Below are 12416 nucleotides of genomic sequence, written 5' to 3' on the forward strand. Positions count from 1 at the left end.
TAGCCGGGAGGCTCCGCCCCAGCCCCCGCAGGCAGAGCCCAGGGCAAGGCTCCTCGGGAGGCGCCTAACGGGGTCGCTGGCCGAGGGTGGTGGGCCAGGGCCGAGTAGACCGTGCGCTGGGTGCCGCGGTCAGCGCAGGTGTGGACGCGGCAAAGGGGCCGCGGAGAATGGTCTGGGTGTCGGGTCTCACCGCAGTGGCCTTTTCTCCTGCCGCTTTATGCAGCGGCTCGGGGTTTAATTCATTGCTGGAAGCTTCTGAGCCCGCAGAGCCGAGTTAGCCAATTTCCCTTGGACGAGCTTGGGGATCCTCTGAAAGGTACCTAAGCTCGGGAAACCGCCCTCTGCATGTATCCAGAAGGTGTGAAATATGGAGCCTGCTGGTAGAAATTCGCCAGTGACCTTCCCTGCCCTCTTTCTGCGGCCAGCCTTGCGGAGGAGACGCGTTCTGGCGACCTTTTGGGCTTCCTGGGAATTGTAAGCGGTGGCTTGACGCGGGCACGCGTTCATTGTAATCCTTTGATATGAAGAACGCAGGGGTTGCAGAGAGCGTCTTGGAGAAGCTCTGACAATAGACACAGGCAGGCTCCTGCCTACCCCACTCCAGCTGGGTGACCTTGGCAGACCCTGGATCCCCTACGGAGTTCGGTCTCCCGGTCTGGACCCGGAGGCTTAACTTGCTGATGCCTGAGAGACTCAGACCCCCGTTTCCTGGTTCTGACCATACAAATTATGTTTAGAAGTAAAAGGGGTTTGGCAGAATTGCTAGCCAGCTTGAAAGACGAATTTTCTATCCTCGTGTTTTAATTCGTGTGTGTGGCCTTTGCTTATTAGGTATCTCGTGTGTAAACGGGAAACCGGCTTCATGCGCTGTACTGTATCTGGCATTCACGGGTGACCTGCTTTTTGTGCCAATGGCGGTGCTGAGTGTTGGGGTCCCACGGAGAAAGGAGGCTGTTCCCTTGCCCCGTGTGTTTAGTCAGCCCTCCCATTGGCTTATGACTGCTAATCCTCTTCTGCAGAAAGATACACGTCCTGAGACGGTGGCGTCCATTTCTGCTAAAGGAACAGGCACAGACCGCAAACGTAGGACAGGTTGTGGTTTCATTTGAAACCTGAAAGCTTGACAGCCCAGAGCAGTGCCTAACATTTACAGTCACCTCACTCCCGACCATGGCTTGGAAAAGGAGGACACTGTAACCAGTATGCCCTGATGTGAGTCTTCTTCGTGTCTGTTGTTCGTCCGGGGGGCTGTTTTTGCGCGATGAAATAACCCTGGCACCTTCTTGGTTATGAGTAGGACTGTTTCTTCTCCTAGGCAATAAAAGAGGTGGGTGAGAGGGGAAGGCGAGGAGCTTATGGAAGACAGAGAGGGTGGGCTGGCAGGCATATGTTCTAAAAGCTCATTTGTGACTCTTGCAAATTCTTACAATTTGGGCAGAAATTACAAATTGTTCCATGTTATAAAACTAGATTGGTGGCAAAGGAAGACGCCATGGTGCAGTGGTAATGCACTGCTCAGTAGAAGCTAGATCCCGCATGGCAACTGTGGTTCAAATCCCTGGTCTGATCAGGTCAAAACATGCAGGCAGGTGGGGCGGAGGACTGGTGGGAGGGGGCTGTGGCGTGACCTCCACCCCGTGGAGGGTGCTCATCTCATCTCTTTCTCACTCTTGTGTGCACTTGCACATGCACACATTCTTTCATGAGTAAAGAAAAAAAAATATATATATAAAAACTAGACTGGTGGTGAAAAAAATTTTTAAAGAACTATTTTATTTAGCTTGCTTGCTTGCTTTTGACTAGAGAGGGACACAGAAAGAGAGAGTGAGAAAGCAAGCCTCCAGGTCCAGGACTCAAACTGTGGTCGGCCGTGTGGGAGTCCAGCGCCCTTAAGCACCACACCACCTGCTGGCCCCACTGGTGGTGAAATTTAAGGACATAGTAAAGCCAGACTAAGAATAGCCTCTTTGTTCTTTGGTTTGCGTTCTCCAGTTCTCCCCTGCTTCCCTTCCAGGTCCTTGCAGCAGTGAGGGGGGTTTGTCTAGCAGGTTGGCTCTTGGGAGGAAGAGGGCAGTGAAAGTGGTTTGGGGGTCCTCAGTGGGCATTCTTCCCCAGTACTGGGGGACAGAGGCCAGTGTCTCAGAACCCACGGTTCCTGGGAGAAAGGCTGCTGCTCGCCTTCCACAGCCTTCAAGCTCCCGAGGAATGATTTAATTCATGCTACCCGCGGAGACGACAGAGGATCGAGATGGCTCCCAGAGGGCATGCTCCGTGTTTTTTAGTGTAGCTGGTAAGCTTTGGCAGAAGGAACACCGCTGGGAATATACACACGTTAATGGTGATACGAACTCCCTGACTGCTGAAGAAGCCAGGGCTGGATCAAGTGTGGGTGGCCTAAGTCAGCGAAGGCATCCTGGGGGCCATGGGTCACAGGCTGGTATGGGAAGAAGCCACACATGTGGAAGGTGACATGCATCTGTTCTGGAGGGAGACCTCACTTAATTAAGCACGTGTGCAGAGGGAGAGCAAGTGAGATGTCTAAGGGGGAAAATAAGAAAAATGAGCTTAGAGGAGCACAAGGATACTGCCAGGCTTGTCTTACCTGGACATCCGACAAAGCCTTTTCTTTTTTAGCTGGAAAAATAGATACCCCAGAAAAATAGATACATGTACTGCTCAATGGATTGTCCAAACTGAACATACCCGTGCACTCAGCATCCAGATCAAGAAACAGAACTTACCAGGGCCCCAGGAGCTCCCTTTTCCAGTCACTGCCTCCCCAAACATCACCTGTCCTGACTTCCCTGGTCAGGCTTTATATAAATGGCACCTGACAGTGTGCCATGTATGTGGGAACCCACTCCCTCAGTTGTGGGTTTCTGAAGCTCACTCATGTGCTACCTGTGTTTATAGCATGCTACTCTCATATATATATATATTTTTTTTTTTTTTGAGAGGTTTTTGCTATAGGGCACGTGCACTCGCCAGAAAGGCAGAGAGAGAGAGACAGACAGAAAGCGAGAAGTCACCCCCCAGGGAGGATGCCCATGCCGCAGTCCCTTCTCTTCCATTCTCCTTTTGGGATCTTGAGCACGCATGCACACGCGCCTGGCATGAGTTCAAGCCACTGGGTCCAGGACACAAACTGCAGTCGACTCCATGGGAGTCCTGCGACATAGCCATTACGCTGTTGGTTCCTTTCATTTCTGATCGTGGCCTTTGGGCAGGACTGCGTCACATACTTCTCCCTGCACTGTCCATGGACACTGGAGCAGTTTCCAGCACTCGGCTATTGCAGACAGGGCTACTGTAACCACTCTAGTGCCTAGCTGTAAGCACGTGTGTGCGTATTTCTGATGGGTTTCTACCCTGGAGTGGGGGTATTCTTTATGTGTGTATTGCTAAGGTTGGGGAGCCATGGGTCACACTATTTTATCCCAGTTTTGGAATAACCACATGGGTTGTTCCTATGGCAGTAGTTCAGAGGAGCCTGAGGTGGGAGTCAGGATCAGTTTCCATCTGGCTGTGCCCTGTCTGGTTGACTAAGTGCAGTCACCTCCAGGCCCCAGCTGCCGTTTGGGCCAGGCAGCAGAGCTGGCTGACCTGTGGGGAACCCTTTAGCTCCTGAAGCTTCTGACGTTAGGTAAGAGTTTCTCACGCCAAACTGCTTGAGTAATCTCAACTCTCACCTTTTCTACAGCAAACAAGCCTCTCCTCCTGATCTTTCGTAACATCGTGTTCTCTCCACTTTACGTCTACTCCTCTGATCTGCTTTCTTTACACCTCTCCATTTGTACTTAAGAATTCTCCAGGGGCCAGCAGGTAGTATAGTGGCTAAGGCGCTGGATTCCCATGTGGCCAGCTGAGGTTTGAGACCTGGACCTGGTGACTTGAGAGTCACGCCCAGTGTGTGTGTGTGTGTGTGTGTGCCCAAAATTCCAGAGGAGAATGGAGGAGAAGGGCCTACAGCATGACCATCCCACCTGGGAGGTGATTTCTCACTTTTCTTTATTTCTCTCTGGCAAGTGCATGCACTATATAGCAAAAATCTTAAAAAAAAAAAAAAAAAGAATTCCCCATGACCTAGAAGAAAATTACATTTTTTATTTGAGAGTTTAAGGCCATATAAGACATTTTTGTTCTGTTTCAGCATGGGGAAATATACAGGATTAAGTTATTAGTAACTGCTATGAATACTTCTCTTTCTTCCTTCAGTTTTTAATATGTGAGATTTTCATAGTTATCATGTGATAGGATTTGAGAAGGTTGATAAAAATAACAAGTAAAAAAGATCTACTGTGATGGAATAGTACTTGAGTCTTTTGAACGTTACGGCTATTTTTAAGACCACGTGCTACTTTCATAATTAAAGGCTTATGTGTATTGAGTTCCAAGCTAGGGTGGTTTTTCTATTAGACACGTAGAGTTTCTTCGTCCCTGGCCTCCCTCTCCTCCTAAGTTTCTACTTTTTCATCCTCTTCTATCTCGTCCTTCCTCCCACTTCTGCTTTTCACAAACATGCTCTCATTTTTTATCTAGAAACTCCAGCGACCAGGGAGACAAGGACAGAGTATGGCCTCTGATATTTCACTCTGCCATTTTCTGCAGTCAAGTTCTTAGTCACCCAGTCTTCAGTGGCTGGTATGGACTTATCCCTTACCCTACCTCTAGGTCAGCATTGTCTATCGGAAATTTAACCTACACCACACATAATCATTTTAAATGATCTAGTAGCTGCATTTCAAAACTTAAAAAGAAATAGATCAACCTCCCAGGAAGATAGCAGCTTCTAAATGCATGCACCTAGTAACACAACTTCAAACTCTATAGAGTAAATTATTCTTGAGCTACCTTACATTTTTTGGTTCATGCTCAAATCTTCAAAGCCGGCTGCCTACCTCCTGCAATCCAACCCGCATGTGACAAAACAGGACAGAAAGAGATCGATGTTTTACTAACTCACTTTATCTTCATCTGTTGCAGCTCTGGTGTGTCTGTTAGCTCACTTAATTTTTACCATATCCTATGCACGTGATACCTTTATTATCCCTGTTTTAGACAGGAAGACGTTGAGGTACAAGCAGTTAAGAAGTCTAGGGCCAGAACCAGGATTCATACTCAGGTCGTCCGGTCTGGAGGTGGTAAATGAGGCCACGAGATGATGTCTTTGCATCAGACAGTGTGTTCGCATCCCACCCTCCTGGTGAAATTCATGAAGGTTAACAGAGGCCCCTGTGGTGGTACTGACCCCTGTCCAGGTGTGTGCACTCGGCACCACCGTCATCGCTCGCCTGGCTCTCTACAACAGCCTCCTAACTGGTCTTGCCTTGCAAGGACTCCCCGTCTCCAGTTCAGCCTCAAGAGCACTCTCTCCAAAATTCAGTCCTGCTTTAAACCTCCCCAGTTGCTTCCATTTATTCTTGGGGTAAAATTCCATCTGCAGCATGGACTGCTTACATTTCCAGCATCCTCTCTGCATTTAGTGCCCTCTGGACTAAATGCAGAGAGAATGCCCGGGGACATACTGCACTCAGAGTTCGCCCTTCGGTTCCTGCTGTCTTTGACCTGGCCACACCTGCCAGCTGCACCTGCCTCTCCCACCGCATCTAGTTCTTACTCAGACCAGAGCAGAAGCACTCTTCCCTCAGGAAGGCCCCAAATCTAAACCATCTTTAGCTGTCGGCCTTCCTTTCCTACGTAGTGTAAGTTCAGCAGAAAAGCCCTGATAGTCATTACATTGGTGATAGACCTAAGTAGGTCTGCTTTAAAATGAGGTTTTTGAAGGAAGAGTTGTGTCTGTTATTGTGTAATCCCCAGCCACATACTCCATGTTTGAGTAAAAGCTGATTGGATGATGACAAACTGGGATGTCTGTTTAGGACCCTGCTCACTCTCCAAAACCTGAAGAGCCCTTTCCCCTTCTTTCTGGGGTGGTCAGGTCTTGGTCATTTTCACTCATGCACGCACTTGCCCGTCTTCTCAGGCCCTGTGTTTCTCGTTCTGCTTAGGTTTAGAGGCTGGTCCCCATGTTGGAGCCTGTCAGTCCTCCGGCCCAGAACTGCTTGTTAACCGTCAGTTCTGTGCACTTCCTTTGGCTCCTGTGATGTGTTATTTGATCAGCCCAGCCCCTTGTACTTCCTTAACTGAAAGGGGAGCTCATCCCTGAGGACTCTGGCTTTGAGATTTTGCTCTGTTTGCAGCGTCAATGGGGTGGTTCAGACTCGCTCTTCTTGGGCAGACTCTCTGTCTCATGTACACGTGGGCCCACCTTGGAGAGCTGGCCCATCAGGTGTTAGGTCAGAGTTTGGAAGACTCAAAGGGGAGGGACAGTATCTTACGTTTCCCCATTGTGTCATGTCTCGTTCCCTCATTCTTTTTGAGGGGAACCCCCACCTCTATCGGTAAATCATCTCAAGAATGGGGGCGGTATTTGAAGCCTTCTTGAGTCCATCATTTTCCTCCATTATCCATTAGTGACCTGAATTTGTCACACAGACTGGGTCCTGCCTGGCCCTGGGCTGTAAGAGCAATCCCTTCTACTTGGCCACCGAGTTCCGCGCATCTTCCTCCTCTGCTCTCCTCTCTGGGATGGCTCCCACCTGGCCTTCCCATTTCTGGCTCAGCTCCTCTTTCAGCCCTCACTGTGATGACCTCAGGGACCTCTTGATCACTTCCTCCCTTGGCCTTATCCATCCCTGTGTGACCTCACCTCTCTCCTGCTTAAGAGCCACTTAGGACAGCCTCCTTGGGGGTAGGTTTGCAGGGCCTGGTTCCTACGTAGCTGCATCTTCTTTCCACTGTCCCCTAGGTCCCCTGGGCTCCAGCCTCAGCACACCTTTCTCTCTGGGCATTCGGCATGCCCTTCCTTCCATCTGAAATGCCGGCTCCTCTCTGCTTCCTGTCTCTGAAGTCTTCATCATCCTTCAAGGACCTGTTTATGTGTTACTTCCTCAGGGACTCCTCCCTGACTTCTTCTGATGGAGCCTGTGGTTTTTACCCAGGATGCTCAAGATGCACTATGACTCCTATATTATAATGTGCCTTGGTATTTTGAGTAGTAGTTGGGTCTTTTTGGTTTGCCTGACTGGATTATTTAAAGGGTGAAAGAGTTTTGTCTTATTTATTTTTATATTCCCAGTGCCTTATGTATGGAAGGTGCTTATTAAATGTTTGTCTAAAGAATTGTTAGGAGAACAAAGCAAATTATACACTATAGACCAGCCCTTCTCAGCTGAGGCTTTTCCAGAGACATAAGTGCAACCCTCGTATGTTATGACTCGACTTGTGCTTCTGCAGCGATGCTGGTTATAGACCATCCTTGGGAGAGTTGGGGGAAATAGACACTTGGTGCTTTTCTGTAGGACTCTGTCCTGCAGGTTGAAGAAAGCTGGTACAGATAGCTTGGTGCCAAACACGATGAAATATACATGTGCAGCGTCGTGGCTGGTAGGCTGGAGACCAGACTGTTGACAGTGGGTATTGCTGGGTTGTCTGATGGCAGTGACTTCTAATGTTCTTTTTGCTTTGGGTCAGCTGGTGGCATGATGATTAGGGTGGCTGGATCCCACATGGCCATCTGCATGGTTTGAGTCCCAGACCTGGTGGCTCGAGAAACATGCTGAATGTGTGCTCATGCGTATTAAAATCTGAAAAGGAGAATGGAGAAGAGACTGTGGTGTGGCCATCCCTCCTGGGGGGGGGAGTGCTTTCTCATTCCCTCCCCCAGCCCCACCTGTCTCTCTCCAGCGAGTGCCTTCTAGCAACAAAATGTTTAATGTTCTTTCTGCTTTTGTATATTTTCTGAAGCTTTTAACTTTCTGATAACAAAACTTTAAAATATTTCTTAGCTAAGGAGTTCCTAAACCTTGACGTGTCAGAATATGAGGCAGAATGGAGTTGAGGTTTTGTTTTTAAGTCTAGCTCCCTGTGCTATGCTCCAGTAGACTGGGACTCACCGAGTCGAGCCCTCGGCATTGCCCCTGGAAAAGGTGAGGATGACTCCGCTGTCAGTTCTCTGACTGAGGCATCTGTTCTTACTGCCACCGGACACCCCGTGAATTGGAAGGTTATGTTTCTATCAGGCGTGGGGCACCAAGAGAGAAACCAGCATATTCCCAAAGCGAATCTAGAGGTGTTTTTTTTCCTTTCCATAGCTCAGAGCGAGCACAAAGGGGGACTATTTGAATGATGTCTGCTGGGCATCTGACTTGGTCATTCTTGCTCATCAGCTGCTGCTTTATGCCTGGTTTTATTTCTGAGCTTTACACCTGTTTGATCGCACTCGGAATTTTATCTTTTTCCCAGAAAGATCTGCTGGGGGATCCTGAAAGAAGTAGATTTGGTGACTAACCGGATATTTGCTTGTAGTCTTTAAGTGGCTCCTATAAAGTTATGTACTGCTTACCAAGGGAAAATAGGAACTCGACAGTGGAGAAACGGCACCTTAACCAGTTGATTGAGAGCGCCGAATCCTAACCACTAGAGCACCAGGGAGCATTAGCCGGTTGATTGAATGAAGCGTCTCTGGTACCGGCACAGCTCAGCATCGCGTGCCTTCTGAGAAAGGCTTGGAGAACAACAGAGTCCTTTCCGTGGTATTCCAGCCAAAAATGTGCAACTTGAATCTAATCATGAAGAAGCAGTGGACAGACTCCAATTGAGGGCCATTCTACAGAAGGATTGGCCTTTTAAAAACAGGCCAAGGTCATGAGAGAGAGAAAAATGTTTTCAGATTAGCAGGGGCCAATGGGACCTGACAGGGAATGCCACATAGGATTCTAGACTAGACCCTGGAACTGAACTTTTATTTTTGGCGTTCTAAAGCCATCATTGGATGACTTGAGGAATTTGTATGAGGCCTTCAGCTAACAGTATTGAGTCCATGTTATTTCCTGAGTTTTACCATTAGATGTTTGTATAAGGGAAAGCCTTTTTGAAAGAAATACTAAAATACATAGGGATAGGGCCAGCCACTGGTGTGGGGGTTAAAGCGGCTGAATCACACATGGCCGACTACATAGCTTAAGTCTCAGACCTAGTGGCTTAAAAAACACACTGGGTACATGTGCATGCCCCAAATCCTGAAAGAAGTGGAGGAGAAGGGACTGTAGCATGACCATGCCTAGGGAGTGGTGGGGGAGGTACTTTCTGATTTTTCTTCTCTCTCTCTCTGTCTCTGACAAGCATATATGCCCTCTAGCAAAAGTTAAAAAAAAAATTAGGGATAAATGCCATTATATATTCAGTTTGCATTCAAATGGTTGAATAAATAATATGCATGTTACATACTAATAGAATGCTAGCACAAACGGGGTAAGATGTTAACAGTTGGAGAGTCTGGGCAAAAGACATATGGGTATGCTTTTTTTTTTAAGAATTATTTTATTTTTTAACTTTATTTATTTATTTAAATTTGAGCAGAGAGGGACAGAGTGAGAGTGAGAGAGAGAAAGTAAGCCTCCAGGTCCAGGACTCAAACTGCAGTCAGCTGTGTGGGGAGTCCAGCGCCCTTAACCACTATGCCGCCTACTGGCCCCCCTATGGGTATTCTTTATACTATTGCAGTTTTCTGTAAGTTTGAAATTATTTCAAAAAATAAGCTTTGACCATTTCCCATGGGAGATATTTTCACTCATACTCTCTCTTTCTCTCTCCTTCTCTCTCTCTCGTGAGTGCATGTACCCTCTGGCAATTTTTTTTTAAAAAAAATTTAAATTAAATTGAAAAAATGAAAGTTAGAAAGTCCACATTCTCTTGGTCTTGGTGCTGTAGCCATTCTGGCATAAGAAGCCATGGTGGATGGGACAGCAGGTGGCATGGCGGTTAAGGTGCTGGACTTCCACATAGCCGAGTTTGAGCCCCAGTCCTGGTAGCTCACTTTCTCGTTTCCCCTCTCACTCTCTCTCTCTCTCTCTCTCTCTGTGATGAATTAAAGTAATAATAATCATCATAAGTGAATAAATCTTTGGAGAAAAAGAAGAAGCGATGGTGGAGTACTCTGTCCATCTCTGTCTGCCTGTCCCCTGGTTGTTACTGAAGTCATCTTCCATATCATGGAGCTCTCTTTGACACTTGCTTTGTTTTTGCACCCTCTGATCTGAGCAGAAATCAGGGTAGAAGACCTCTTGAGTGTGTGGCCTCACAGGACCAGAAAGTGTCTCTCTGACGCCTGTTGCTGCCGCAGTTCAGGAGACTTCAGTCATTGTGGTTGTCCTCAGGCATCTGACCCAGGCGTAGTGGACCTGCAGCTGCGAAATCAGCTGCGCAGGGCAGAAAGTAACCTTTAAACATAAACACAGGACAGGAACCAGCAGTTAGCGTAATGGCTATGTCGCTGGACTCCCATGTAGTCAACCACAGTTCGAGTCCCAGACCTGGTGGCTTAAAACTCACACTGGGCGTGTATGCATGCGTGCCCAAGATCCCGAGAGGAGAATGGAGGAGAAGGGATTGCGGCGTGATCATCCCCCCTGGGGGGGGGTGATTTCTCGCTTTCTATCTCTATGTCTCTCTCTGTCTGTCTGGTGAGCCCACGAGCCCTATAGTGAAAACCTCTCAAAAAAACAAACAAACAAAAAAACCATAAGCACAGGCCAAGGTGTTCATGCCAGGAGATCAGAGCACTTGACCTACGCGTTTGGTTGGGTCCTTGACGGAGGGTGTGTGTTATCCAACGCCTCACCATTGCCAGTTCAAGACAACTTTAGATCAAGTGAATTACTCCTCTAGGCATTAGATTTCCTTCTTTTTTTATTATTTTAATTTTTTTATTATTATCCAAAAAAATAAAAAAGAAAAAAAGAAAGACAACCTTAGCTTGTGTGTGTGAGCAGAAATCCTGCATTTACTGTACTCTGCATGAGGAAGGACGGCCTTCGCCAGCTCCCAGGTGTTAGGTCTAATTTAGCGCAGCCTCCTACACTGCTGGCTGGAATCTGCCCTGGGGGAGAGGATGACAGGACTAGTTCTTGGATGCAATGAGGATCTGTAAGTTGGGGCCTGCCCTAAGTTGTGGGTGGGTCTGCTCATCTGAACTTGCAAAGAGGCTTTTCTCTGAAACTCCTCAGCCCCGGGGAAGAGACTGTGGTAAAAAAAACAGTGGCATGGCTTCTAGTCCTTCTTCCTGTGTTTTCCTTCCCATTCTCGTTTCCAGAATTTTTTCTCTCCCACCCTCCACCCTGTTTTTCCCACACTCGTGACTTCCTTTTTATCTTCTTCTTTTTTAGTTTGTTTCTTCCATGAGCAAGAAAGATGGGATCTTCTTAACTACCTGCCCCCCACCCCCACCCCCGGGATCTTCCGCCACCATCCACTCCCAGCCTCCGCCCCAGCCAGCCCTGGATCTTCAGCACACACGCCTGATGCGCTCAGGGAGCTCTCTAGACACTAACCTGGCACCTTCCCACGAGGGTCTGCCCTGCAGAGTGTTACGTTTTACCACTGTGCCACTATTCAGCCCCTCTTATATTTCTTTTCTCTTTTATTTATTATTTTTTTGAGAGGTTTTTGCTATAGGGCGCGCTCACCAGACAGAGACAGACAGCGAGAAATCACCCCCAGGGGGGATGGCCACACCACAATCCCCTCTCCTCCATTCTCCTCTCGGGATCTTGGGCACACATACACACACGCCCGGCATGAGTTTTAAGCCACCGGGTCCGGGACTCAAACCATGGTCGACTACATGGGAGTCCAGCCACATAGCCATAACGCTAACTGCTGGTCTCACCCCTCTTTTATTTCTGAATCCCATCTTCTCCCACTTAATCCACTAAGTGGCATAACATATTAGTATCCGTTGAGTAAGCTTTATGTTTCCTGTTGTTTCTTTGAAAAGTAGAGTGAAAATCAACATGTTAGTAGAAGGGGGAGCAAATGAAATGCTTCCATCTAACCCTGCTTTTTATAGATTAGAGAACATCCTCAGTGAGGGTAAGTGCCTTAGTCACTATCTAATAGCCAGACAGTTAACTATTTTCTCTCTTTTCTCATTTCTTAAAAAAAAAAAAAAAAAAGTTGCTCCTTTTTCCACAGTGGTGGGCAGTACAGTTACTTGATTTCGTTCTCCCCTTCCCCTTCCACAACACACACACATAGTGGGTCTCATGTGGAAAAGGATTTCTAATTCCATGCCCATGTGCTGGGTATACTCTGGACCCTGTATACATGCCCAGTGTGCATGATACTCATACACCGGCAGGATCTGGCCTTCACATCAGCCTCTTCAGAGGACCTTGGTGAATTGGCATTAACTTTGGGGAGGAGAGTAGGATTTGGTTGCAGACCACTGACCAGTGCATTCATTCATTCATCTGTTTATTCATTCAGCAGATACTTGTTACATGCCTCTTGCATGCTAGGCACAGTTTCAATTTTTTTTTTAAATTTTTATTTATTTATTTATTTATTTATTTATT

General features: G+C 47.5%; 1 long non-coding RNA gene across 1 annotated transcript in view; it reads left to right on the top strand.

Annotated features, from left to right (window-relative positions):
- The first annotated feature begins 372 nt into the window (after nucleotides 1-372).
- LOC106733886 (uncharacterized) overlaps nucleotides 373-12416 on the top strand; it is a 24907-nt gene continuing 12863 nt past the window's right edge. The window contains exons 1-2 of the long non-coding RNA XR_003547897.1: nucleotides 373-474; nucleotides 1020-1212. This is a non-coding gene — a long non-coding RNA (uncharacterized LOC106733886). The remainder of the gene's footprint in view (nucleotides 475-1019; nucleotides 1213-12416) is intronic.

Source organism: Tupaia chinensis, unplaced genomic scaffold, assembly GCF_000334495.1.
Source record: "Tupaia chinensis unplaced genomic scaffold, TupChi_1.0 Scaffold145741_1, whole genome shotgun sequence".
In the NCBI taxonomy this organism is placed as follows: domain Eukaryota; kingdom Metazoa; phylum Chordata; class Mammalia; order Scandentia; family Tupaiidae; genus Tupaia; species Tupaia belangeri.